At 41.6% G+C, this 13,680-nt stretch overlaps 1 protein-coding gene across 2 annotated transcripts in view; it reads right to left on the bottom strand.

Moving 5' to 3' along the window:
* NSMCE2 (NSE2 SUMO ligase component of SMC5/6 complex) overlaps window positions 1-13,680 on the bottom strand; it is a 134,384-nt gene that overhangs the window by 4,658 nt on the left and 116,046 nt on the right. The window lies entirely within an intron of this gene.

Raw genomic sequence — 13,680 nt, forward strand, 5'->3', positions numbered from 1 at the left:
CATAACGCATCATTTGTCAAGTGATGGCACTGTATTTTAACAAGACTATAATTAGTGAAAAACAAAAGCCAAGAAAGTGTTACTTGAGATGGACAACAGAAACATTACTGAAGTAACCTTAAGGAGGAGGGGCAGAATGAAATACTGAAATCTCCCAGAAAACACCTGATGGCCCAATGCCAGGGAATGAGGGGCAAACAGGAAGAAATCCACCTTGAGCTAGAGAAGATGCAGGTCCCCACCTTTACCAGAAGAAGAAGGCAAGGTGTAAGCAACTCTGCGTACCCAGGGGCGCACCAGCCCAGGGTTCCATCCAGAAACTAATCAGCCAGAGTCAAAAGCTGAGACACAGGAGCAGCTAAGGAGGGTATATGTTAATAAGTATAACCTTAATAAATGTATACAGGTTATCTTTTCCTAACTTTGCTCTGTTATTGTGAATCGAGGTTTTCAGCTGAATGCATTTGTTTATCTTTAAATCTTATCTGCTAATAGCAAACTTCACACCTGCCATAACTTTCCATTCCTTTGGGGTAGTTCTGCAATGTTTTTGCAGCAGCGCCCTGAGATGTAGTCCTCAAGGTGTCCCAAGCTAAACAGAACATTGTCCTCTCTAGCTGCACAAGCTAGTTTGCACTGTAGCAACACATGAGAAAGAACTTCTTCACTCTGAGGGTGACAGAACACTGGCACAGGCTGCCCAGGGAGGTTGCGGAGTCTCCTTCTCTGGAGATATTCAAGACCCGCCTGGACGCAGTCCTGTGCAGCCTGCTGTAGGTGGCCCTGCTTCGGCAGGGGGGTTGGACTAGATGACCCACAGAGGTCTCTTCCTACCCCTAACATTCTGTGATTCTGTGATTCTGTAACACAGGGTTTGGAGAGCATGAAATCCTTCAGTGGCCTGTGTTGGCCTTGACTGCCAAGGGAGCAGCGGGAAACACAAGTGAACACGGAGGGTTTAGAGTTACTTCATGATTTGCCTTCTACAAAGTCTCAGCCTTGGTTCCCTTTGCTGCTATTCCACACTATCAGCCGATCTTTGCATCTTTGCATCCCTGGTATTCAGTCTTCCACATCTGTTAACAACCAGTGTGTCCTAACTTACGGTCAGTCCTGCATGCCTGTATAATGCCATCACCTTCCGGATGATAACAGCAGACATTACTCTTGGAGCAATCACAGTCTCTCACACCCAGTCTAGACTGAGCACACTGCCATGTGAGCCAGCACATCTCTGGTCAAAGTACTCTTGGCATCAGTGTTGCAGCCATCGCTCCACCACAGCACCTCTCCTTATGCCGGTTTTATTTGCATATTTTCCCTTCCTCCTTAACAGAGCTTGCCCTTCTCTCCATTCCAATAGATCAAGAGTTTTCCAAGCATTCAGGAATGCTTCTGACCCAGGTACTCCTGCAAACACTTAGGCAATACTCAGGCAAGCATCAAGGGCATTTCTGTTTCTGTTACTAAGGCCTCATTCAATCAACAGGGTGTGGATGCAGGGGGAAAAGGGGTTCAAATGTCCAATGTCTACAATAATTTTAAGGCTTTCATCTCCAAGAATATTAACATACCTTTATCAGACACTGACCCTCTAACAAAAGTTAACATTCGCAAATCAGAAGGAATAAGTGGACACAATTTAACTGTAAAAACCCAAAGCGCAATGGTATAGACATCAGAAAAAGACTTGCATCAGTTACCAGTTCTCAGAAAAGAAAACCTGTCACATATTATTCTTAGATTGCTCATATATAAGGTTTATTTTATCATAAACACACAGCATTTTGAAGAAAACACAGCTTTTGAGGGTAAAAGTAGGTTTTTTACTAAAGCTTTTGAAATACAAAGCAATGGGTGAAATCCCACTGAGACAGCAAGGCTAAACAATATTCCAGTCATTGGTAGGCGACAGCTTCTGCATGGGCTGCTCTACTTAAATACCACACTGTTTTTTTTTCCTATGAGTAACACCAACAAAGAACAAGAGATTCAGAATTTCCTAAAATTCATGTATCTGCAAATTTTGACATACTGCAGCTCTAATCTTCCCTGACGTAAACATCTGGAAACTCACATTTTTCCATGTTGTACTTTGTTTCAACTCATGAATTTGGCAAGTAGTTCCAGTGGACCAGCACATCACGTCAGTCAATGAAATCACAACGCAGCAGTACTAGAAAGATCTAGGACAGGTGATTGTTTACAAAGGACGATAATTTTTGTGTATCAATATGTAGGTGCCAAGAAAGGTGGGTAAAGTTTTAAAATGTGAGGCTTGTGCCTGTGATTTTACTTTCAAAGCTCAGCACTCCAATTTAGGCATGTAAGTGGCCTCTTCTGGGCGAGTGTTCACCTCGCACAGCACCTTCTGACAGCTATGGAGCCACCACTTCCCTCATCACTTCTGTGCCTGCTTCCTCAGGTATAGACGTAAGAATTTAGGAGACTATGCTGAAGCATCCAGGTTTGAAAATACAAGCTCAAGCTTGGGTACTAGCGCTTGAGTCTCCCCAAAGGCCTCAGGTCTCTAAATAGTGTGAGCTAAATCACAGGCTGGGTTTACCTCTTTCTCGTACTGGCTTTGGAGGTGATTTAGATGCCTCACGCTTCATCACTGAAATTCCATTAGTAGAGACCCACTCCTTGTAGGTGGGATGTATTACTCTTCCTGGATTCAAATTGTCCACTTGCTGCAAGCTTATCTTAAACACTTCAGGTTGCACTTCATTTGCAATGATTTTGTATGCAGTCTACCAGACTGGGGCCCTGGTTTCAAGAGGTTATCACAGCACAAGCGAATAATTATTTAAAATGCTTCCTTTTCATAAGCAGCTAATATTTTTAGTAATACATATGCAGGATTGGGATGATGCAAGTGATACCTCAAACATGTCAATAGCAAATTAGCATAAATCAGATAAACCACCCACAGATTTGTTGTTATTGCTTGATGTTCTAGATTACAGGAGGAGAGAGGAAAATAACTTTTTTCAATTACTGTAAATTTTGCAGAGATTATGCAAGACACACATACATTCTGAACTGGTCAGTAAAGTGCTCTAAACTGTAGGTCTGTACATGTAAACTCATATTGGAAGAGGTTTTTATTAAGTTTGGAGGATCAAACTCGCAACTCTGACTGTTCTGTAGAAAGAAGAATAAAAACACCGGGTCATACATGTTTCAGCTAAGCCAGGTTACATTTTTGTAAAATTAAGTTTTCCTTGCAAATTAAAACCAGATGCAGAAAACACTAGGTTATTGTTCCTGAAATTCAGATGTTGCCTTAAGTAACAGAAATACATACATCTGTCTTGGTAGTCTGAGAGGTTGCATTTTAAGAGCCTTAAGAGTTTCTAGTTTTCCATTCCAGCCAACTGAAACCTGTTACGAGTATTAGTAACACGTTTTCTGTCTGGCTATCTAAGCAATGATGTTTACAGCTAATTAGTGCCCACTGTTGTAATAAAACTGCATTCTCATAAAGGTATCTATTTTTGGTAATGCATCATAATGAATTTTGCAACTGCCAACTCTTTTTTACTTATTCAATTTTAATTAAAAGCTGATAGTACTTTGTATCTCTATCACTTTCATCTCTTGATAAAAATGTGACTAATATGCCTTAGTTCAGTTTTTACCTACTCTGCTGAGAGAGACTGAGAACCTATAAGCCAACTTTTAAAAAAAAGAAACCCATAGTGCAGAGACATTAACTGCTATACTGTGAATTATACGAAACATGGATAGTACACATATTAAAAAGACAGACCGTCTCCATTGTCGTTGTCACTTCTATGACAGACTGCTGTCTGCTCACTGCTTCCAGTGCCAACAACGTCCTGTACCCAATTCCTGCTCCTCTAAGGCAGAGAAGTTTGCCTTAACCCGGCCCTGAGTGAATGTTGCAATGTAAACTTAATTGATTTCTTTCCTTTTGTGCTGCACCGTTCTGCTTTCTCACCTGCCATCAGTCAAAACGCTAATCCCAAAAATCAAAGGGTAATGTTAAGCATGCAGGACTGAGTCTTTGTAAGCTGGAGCCAGTAGACAGACAAGTTCTTGGCTCCCAGGAGGGACTATTGTACTGCTGACTCTATAGAAACAACAGCAATTCATCCAGGCTGGGAAAAATCCTATCTCTGAGAGCTCCAAGAAAAACATGACTGTTAGGAGGGCAAGTCAAATGCCAAGTGTTCCTGCCAGCAGGACACAGAAAATAATGAAAGGTGGGGGAGGTGAAGGACATCATCACATCTAAGAGCTGTATTCTAAGAGCAGAAGGAGTCTGGGGCACTGCTAGCACTGGGTGAAGCAGGTCCAAGGACAAGTCTGAAGAAGAGAATGAGCCCAAACACTGCATTCCATGAAACACACTGCCAAGACCACCATGGGCAATGCTGAAGAGTGGGTCAGCACACCCATCAGTGCTCTGAATTCAGGTTAGACTTCGCATCTGGAGAAGCAAACCAGAACAACTGTCCAGTGTCCTTCCCCCGGGATGGATCCGCAGTAAATGTTGTACGAGAAGCAAAAGAAGAGGGGAAGCACAGAGTACTGCCTTCCTAGCCAACTCTCCCAGTCTCTAGCAATTTGTGGCCAAGGACTTCCTGAGTCAGAGGTAATATCTTTGTACTTAATAAGCCCCGGAGTTTTCCTCCAATGAATCTGTCTAAACTTGGAGAGGGGAATTTGGGTCTGGACTTTTCAGCTTGATTAGAGACAGTTATCTTTGCTAGAAAGGTTAGTAACAGTTTAATTTTCCTTGAAACTTACCGCAGAGGCTGCAGGTTACAGTTTAATATGATTTTTAAAAGGGAAAATAAGGTGTGCAAGCTACAGCTGCAGTCAAACAGTTCAAAGACTTTCTGCTTTTGCCAGAGGCATGCGATAGCTTAATTTGCCAACCAAGCCAAACTAGGCTTTGCATTAAAGTGCATTACAATTTGATTACTTGCTGGTGTTGCAATACACAAGCTGATCTAAGGAAGGTGGCCTCTAACATGTTGCTCCACATTGCAATTGCAAATTTACTTGCTCCTGCCCAGGCCAAGCAATTTGCTGGTGATTTACTGACAAGTGCCTCCTATGTGCCTTGTTTTACACACACTTGTGTAAGAAGTACATAGGCATGCATTTGGTCAATCCAAAATAAAATGATGGTCCTGTAAATATAAGCCATTCTGATTTTCCTTCAGTGTTAAAGACAAATTAGATGATGAACAAATTAGCAAATTGTTAGTTCCTTTATATAATAAGGGTAGGGAAGGAAAGGATAGTATCCTGCACTAAGCAACAATCCTCTGAAAACTCCTTGAATGCCATCAGATTCACAGCCCTTGAATATTTTACAGTATTTTGTCCCACTAAGCTACAGGCCTTTTAAAAGACACCATTCCAAATGGAAATACTGTTCCCATTTTATCCTTTCACTACAGGGTAGAGCTGGTTGATGCCAGTTTTCCAGAATGACCTTAAAATGAAGAGAGACTACGATTTGATGGAAATGTTATGGGACACTCATTACAGAAGTGTAAGTGAAGGAGACAGAAAGACACTTGAAGCTAGATACAATTTGCTGTTTAGTGTACTAACAAATAAAATATGACAACAAATCCCACCTAGAAAAAAACCAAAACAAACTCCAGAGGTGCCCTGTGAAACCTTCAACTCATACACTATTCAAAGTGAGGAGTAAGACATCATCTTTGCTTTCAGATTTTGGGAAATTCAGATTATTGTGCAGTGGGAGCTGTGTCCTTAGAAATCAAAAATTCAGGGTCAGGCTGGACGGGGCTCTGAGCAACCTGATTGAGTTGAAGATGTCTCTGCTCATCGCAGGGGGGGGTGGACTAGATGACCTTCAAAGGTCTCTTCCAGCCACGCCATTCTATGATTCTATGATTCTAGATGTGAACAGAAAGGATATCTTTGATTATAAACTGTGCAACTCAAACAATTTAGTAGGCAAACACACAGAGTCAGCTTTCTTGCTCCCTCTGTTATTGCAAAAAAACATGAGACATCCACGCTTCTAAGTCTGCGGATGGCATTTCCAACAGCAGTTTCCTCATCACTGCAGTCCGGACTAGATCTGAAGAAGCTCCCAGGGGAGATGAAGCTTACCTAAAAAGACATCATGAAGGCTCATCAGTAAGCTCAGAGGGGCCACTATCTATTTCTGGAAAATCTAAGGCGGCCATATTCTTCCATCTTAACTATCATCACCCACAATGGCGTGTAAACTTAATAAGCAAGTTGAACACCAAAGGCTTGCTCAAAATAAACCTAACTGATAAACACACTACTTAAATGACCAGGAAACTCTAGGTCTACATGAAAGCGTGACAGACATGTGAAAACAGAGCAAAAGCGTTACGGATGCCACAGTAAGAACAAAGCAAGACAAAAACTGGAATATCTTACGAGTAAAAAATGTATCAGACACAAGCTACTAAATTGCAAATATATGTAAAGGACATTTTTATTACTTGGGTCTTCTCTGGCTCTTTGGAAGAAAAAAGGCTGAACAATCAGTGTTTCACATGGTGTACTGTATAAAGGCAATTTCCACGCTTAGAGAGCATCATTTCATATATCAGAGATTAGCAGAATATCACACACATTTAAAAAAATGAAGAAATTCACTCCAGACACATGAAAGAAAAAGTTGCAAAAGATGCATCCAGAAGAAAAAAAAAAAGGCCTACCACTTCATTAGAAGAATTAGAAGATGAACCACTTTCCATTACTAACATTGTGGTCAGAATCTGGAATGTCACTGATGCAACGCTAACCATCAAATGACATGAACATGTAGGGCCTGCCTACACAGGGAAGCTGTTGCAAAATAAGCGAGGGTGTGAACGTAGAATGCATTAGCTACTTGGCATCAGCTGGCTGTGTGGACACTTCTTCTGCACTAGGAATGCCTTTCGGCTGTTTAGCCTAATCCACTTCCACAGTGGACTCAAGAAAGGCAGTGTTAATGCTGGACAGGAGTAGTGAGAGGAAAGCTGTTGGTATCGACAGCACTTTGGAGCCACGCCCGTTTATGCATGAGTTTTTAGCAGTCCTTGGATGGTCTGTTCTGTAAATTTAATTCAGATTTTCTCAGAATAATCCACACAAAGTATTCTCGACATATTAGCTAACAAGCAGAAACCACATCTACAACATCTCTGAACAAAAAGTAACACCATGTATCTTGGAACCTATATGGTTGCAGGTGGCTTTGCCCATTTCAGTATGCCATTTGTGCATTCCTGTAGTCATTCACTTCTGAAAAGAAGAACTGGTGACAGATTTTCAGGTAGAAGAACCTTCTGCTAGAAAACACTCCTAGACAGAACTGTTCCAGGGTAACAGAGGGGCAGAAAACAAAAAGAGCAGTGATCAGGCAAGCAGACGAGGTAGTGTCGCTTCCTAGCAGTCCATCCGACAGGCTGCTATGGAACCAGGGAGCAGAACAGCCCTAGCTAGCCCAGATGATCGCAGCCCTAGGAGATTATCATTCTGATTGTCATTTCAATCTATCTCTTCACGTTCTCCTCAGAAGACTTTTTCACAAAGACCTCACTGTATTTCTCTCCTAAACACCTCTGCTGAAAAACACCTTTAAAAAGTCACCAAAATAATGCCCCCGGCCCTGGTGTCAGGAGAATGGTGAACACAGATGTGTGTAGCTGCCATATGTTGGGGCATAGGTAGGAATATTTATGAGGTATACGGTGAGAGGGCATGAAGCTATAATCCCTGAACATTAACCTGTTGATTTTGTGATTGGCAAGGATGGCACCGACCCAGCAGCTGTCTGAAACTGCAGCGAGAGCACAGGAAAGGGCAATCTCTCCCCTTTGGGAATCGGCAGGTTTGTAGCACGGGAAACCAGCTCCACCGCCCCCTTCACCCAAAGGCAGCTGGAGAGACAGATCTGCCTCTCTTCGGCAGGAAAAGACAGATGTACTGCATCGCTCTTGAACAAAGACATGAGTACAAATAAGAAAAAGTGAAACTGAAATGGTGGGGAGAAAATATTCCATTCTCCACTCCCTAAAGCCTAATGATGAAACGCTTGAAAGAAACTTTCAGGCGAGATATTTTATTTAAAAATTAATATTAATGAAGAAAGCAACATTTGCAATTCTTTTCTTAGTGGTGCATTTCAATCCTTCAGAGTGCTTTGTAAAACTCTCAAATACTTCAAAAATAAATTTACTTCATTTAGAATATGTAACATCAAGTAATTACAATTCAATGTGCAGTGAAGCACTATATATATATCCACATAACTAACTGCAGTGATCTTATTAAGATATATAAAGAGAGAATTTGTGTTCTTTTCCCAAGCTTTTTCTATAGAAATTAATTTCTTCTGTATTTTACACAAAAACTTTACAACTCCAGTTATTCTAAATTCTGCAGCTTTGCACTGCCTGGAACGCCTCTGCTGAAATGGCTTCTGGGATGGGCAAGAAGACTCAGCTGTCTGCACGTCATGGTCACTGCTCCAGCACCAGCTCAGAGCTTGTCCCTGCTGCAGTCACCACTCCGGGCACCGGCTGGGAACTCGCTCGGGGCTGCACCTCCCACTCTGCTCCTGCCTTTGGTCACCAGCCCACGGCCCCAGCAACCTCCTCAGAAGAGGAATTTTCCTAAAGCAATGCACAATTTGTAGAAGTAATAACACGCAGTTCCTTTCTCTCTTGAACAGAAAGTACTATAAAAAAGGCCAGTTTTACTACCGGGACCTTTCCACTGGTGGAAAACTGAGGCATGGGGCAGGAATACATCCAGAGCCACCTGCACATTTGATGTGCTAGACCATTGTCTTTCCCATTAGACTGCACTGCCTTCCCCCTGAGTAACTAAGGCTCTGAGCAGCTTCCAAATACATTCTTAGTGAATGCATCGGTTCCATGCTAAAAGCAAAAAATACAATACAGAAACCAGTATTTTCTAGTAATTGCACAATATCTAGTTGTCTAGTTTATTTTGAGAAAACTAACACTTGCACTGAAGAATACATGATCACTTTCTAGTCAGTCATATTTATAAGATAATGCCTCTTTGCTAAATTACATGAGAAAAGGAAAACCATCAACATTTCATATCCTATTGAAACAAGTTAAGAAATACACTCACAGTTTTTTTTTTAAAGAGGGACTTACAGATCTGCCATTGCTCAATCATAAACTGCAAGATTTTCATTCAGGTTAAGACAGGGTGACATACTGCCCATGTGTGTACTACGGCACTCTGCATAACCTATGCTGTGCACACTGAGCAGATATTCACTATAATAATCCTCAGTAAGCTGTTCCTTAAAAGAAATAAAAAATGTTGCTAATCCCAATTTATACAGCATCCTCCAAAACAATGTCACGAGGGGCTTGTGCAGCTAAACATAACGCTATCATCAGTGAGGAACAGCTGAACAGTTATTTTTCTCAACCTGTGCTGTGATGTAAGATTCAGCTTCTTGAATGGCAGTCAGTAGAAAAAATCTAACCCTAAAGCCCTGAGCCATAAATACTCATGGATTATAACTGCAGCAGTCTAGTAGCTTCTGATGATAATTAGTAGTTCATTTTAAAGCTGATGATTGATATTTATTTTAAATCTCTTTCTGCAGATTCTCATTTGCCAGGAGTGTAACTGGCAGAGTGCATCTTCATTAACATCACATGCATCAGAAAATCATTACCATTCTATAGGTGTCATTTATATAGCAACACATGCATTTCAGACTTCACCTTGACATTTTTGCATGGTGCAGAGAATAGACAATCTGGGAACGACTGTGCTTTATGGCAAATGTGCTGGGAAGACTGCAAGGGGCTTAACCAAGGTCAAGCACAAGGCAAAGTCTTTCAAACCTTCAAGGTCTCTCTCTGTCTACACTTTCCTCTCAGATCTCAGGTTTAATAGGGTAGTGAAGTGGGACAGAGAGAGGACTTGAACAGCCTCTGCACAGATGCACACAGCAGCAGAAACAAGAACAGCAAAGCAGGACAAGCAGAGCAAGGGAAGCTGATGTTGAATTGATGGGACAGCAGTTGCAGTGTCACTTTTTGCTTTGTAACAAGGATAATGAGCACATAGCCAACTCACATGGCATTCTGCACAGTCTTCATCTTTCTAGCAAAGCAGTTCACATTATGCTCGCTATTTCCATCTTATAGTTCTTACCAGGAAGGAGTAACTTTATAGTTGTCCTCTTAAGAACTTTTAACTTCCCTCACACTCTTTGGCTGGCACACTAGCTCTTGCAGAAACACAAACAATCCCTACACATATGCTGAGAAGGACCAGGATTTTATATTTTGAAATAAACAGCTTAATATAAGTGAAGCAATCAGACTGCATTAATTAAGGAAGGAAAACAAAACTGAGTACAACAGAGCTACATTTAAGGAATCATCATTTCAAAACTACGAAGATAAGGCACAGCCTGTTTTTGTCAATGCTCCTTTCACATCAGAAATCAAGCACAGCCCTGCAACCCAGAATTTAGGTTAGGTTAGTGTTACTGAGACTCTCTGGTTTGTACAGGTAATTAAGATTCCTCCTTTTCTACACGTTGGCTACAGCTAGTAAAAATATGTGGGAATTGGGTTCAGTGACTGGAAGGAATGGAAAACCTTTAAGGACAGAACCAACACATACAGGGGGATCATAAGAAACACAGAGACCTTTTACCAGGGCCTGCAGTGACAGGACAAGGGGAAATGGTTTCAAACTGAAAGAGGGTAGATTTAGATTAGGTGTGAGGAAGACATTCTTCACTACGAGGATGGTGAGACACTGGAACAGAGAAGCTGTGGATGCCCCATCCCTGGAAGTGTTGGACGGCACTTTGAGCAACCTGGTCTAGTGGAAGTGACTAGTGGGGGTGAACTAGATCATCTCTAAAGGTGCCTTGAACCCACACCATTCTATAATATTTCTCCGATTCCAAGCTTTTATTTGAAGATACCAAGACTGGCAGTTACATCTCTTTGGGATCAAATACTACATTGATATGGCATGCAAAACAATACTAGAACATAGGATAACATAGGATAGCATAGAATAGCATAGAATGGTTTGGTTTGGTTTGGTTTGGTTTGGTTTGGTTTGGTTTGGTTTGGTTTGGTTTGGTTTGGTTTGGTTTGGAAAGGACATTTAAAGGTCATCTAATCCACCCCCCTCTGCAATGAGCAGGGACATAGAATCATAGAATGCTTTGGGTTGGATCTTCTACTTGATCAGGTTGCTCAGAGCCCCGTCCAACCTGACCTTGAATGTTTCCAGGGATGGGGCATTGACTACCTCTCTGGGCAACCTGTTCCAGTGCATTGTAATAAATGTCTTCCTTATATCTAGTTTAAATCTACCCTCTTTTACTTTAAAACCTTTACTCCTTGTCCTATTGCAACAGGTCTTGCTAAAATGTTTGTCCCTATCTTTCTTATAAGCCCCCTTCAGGTACCGAAAGGCTGCAATAAGGTCTCCTGCCAGCCTTCTCTTCTCCAGGCTGAACAACCCCAACTCTCTCAGCCTTTCCTCATCAGAGAGGTGTTCCAGCCCTTGGATCATTTTTGCAGATTGTAACACAATTTAGGAAATTATTTGTTAGATAAAGAAGCTGAAAAGCGCTTTTAGTAAAGACCATGAAGTGACTATATCCTTAAAAAAATGCAACAATAGCAAATGCTAGTCACAAACAAATAACACAGTTAAGCTCTCCCCACAACAAAACACACTCAGCCTTAACTGAAAAACAGCTGCAACCATACACTTGCCAGAGGTGTCCTGCTAGTTCTGTCATTGCAAAGTTGATCATGGTCCTGCATCCCATTTTATATAAAGGAAAACATACAAAGTCTCAGAACGGGCTCTTCAGAGGGCACATACTTGGATAATAAATAATTCTAGCCAAGGAGTACAGGGCAAGCTGGGAAACAGCAGCAAGTCGCATACTGATTTTGTAAACATAGGAAATGATCGCTTCAAAACTTTCAGCTGCTTGAGGTGCTGTCCAGCCCTATATGACAAACCCAACAGGGAAGAGTCACCGTGTTAGTGACACCCACAAGTATGTGGAAAGGGCAGTCATTTAGCAGTAAGCAGAGTTCCTTGGGAAGTGACAGTCTTTGCAATCACGCATTCCTGGGTTACTACATTTGGCCTCTGGCTTGTACAGCACAGAGCTTGAAACCAGGAGCTCGATTATCACTGACAATGCTGATCTGGAATTTCAGGAATGGGTTGTAGTGGGTCCCGGGAAGCAAACAGCATTTATGAAGCAAAGAAGCACTCTATACCTTTGCCAACAGAGAATGTTATGTTGCTCCAAGATGTTGCAAGAGCATGCAAGCAGTGTGGGAAAAGTGCAAAGAGAGCTGGTGCAGCAGGAACTATAAACAGCACCACATTATTTACCACGGAGGGCAGGAGGGTGGATGGAAATCCTCACCACTCAGCGCCTGAAAATATTCCTCAGCAAATTATTAAACAATTCGACTGGAAGCAGCTAAAGGATAACAAGGTAGTAAGAGGTAGTCAATATGTTTCTTGCCAGATCAAATCATGCCAAACCGATCTAACCTGCTTCTCTGATAGATTAACTGTCCCTACTGGATGAGAGAAGTCAGCTAACACATATATGCTGATTTTAAATACAGCTTTTGATGCTCTCCAGATGACATTCTCCCAAGCAAACTACAGAAATTAGCATAGATCTTCAGCCAGATCCGAGAAACAACACGATAATTAAGCTTTCTTTTGATTACAGTTTCTTTTTTTCTAAAACAGATCAGTGGTGTAACAATCATTACAGTAATGCCTAAAACCCATAATGGAGTTCAAACAAGATTGTACAAGGCACTATACACATTCATGAAAAGACAATTTCTGGCATTGCAGAGCTACAGTCTAAACAATCAGGACAGACGAGGAAAATATCTTACCAGCACTGTCAGAGACGGGAAACTGAGGCAGAAAAAGATTAAGAGCCCGACTTTCAAATGAGCTCAGCATCTTTGTTGCTGAGCTCGCCTGAAATTCTGGCCATAATCAACATCATGGAAATCACCAGATATTGAGCTCCTTTGAAAATCAAACTTCAATATGAAAATTTGGCCCAGAGGTCTTTTGAAAATCTACATCAAGAGGCTTACCCAAGGTCACCCAGGAAGTCAGTGGCAGGGCTGGGAACTGAACTTACATCTTCTGACTCCCACTCTGGTGCATAACTAATGGCGCTCTGGGTTCTGTTTTAATTAGCCACGGGGAGATCTCAAACCAGAGAACGCTTTTGAACTGAAAGAAAAAAACTCCCACAAGTGCACTCAGTTTCCTTTCAGAAGCATCAGCACAGTGGGCTATCAGCGACTCACAAGCAGCAGGGACTTCTAGCTTCTTTAACAAGCCTCTGTTTTCCTTGGAGAAGATAAATTGTTTGTTGTTTACTTCTCATACATACAGGGATTCATTGGAGAACTGTTCATTTTTTTCAAACAATTTTTTTTTTACTTGCACTGTGCCTCTGACCCATACAAATATTTTTCCAGTGACAAATGAGGATAGAAAAAGGAAGCCTGCAGAGTGCAAAGGCTCCTAAAGATTAGTAGACAACCTCTGGGGCAAGGAGTGGAGACTTATGCTATTGCTTATTATTACTACATTTTTCCC

The sequence above is a fragment of the Opisthocomus hoazin genome, chromosome 3 (assembly GCF_030867145.1).
Source record: "Opisthocomus hoazin isolate bOpiHoa1 chromosome 3, bOpiHoa1.hap1, whole genome shotgun sequence".
Taxonomy (NCBI): Eukaryota; Metazoa; Chordata; class Aves; order Opisthocomiformes; family Opisthocomidae; genus Opisthocomus; species Opisthocomus hoazin.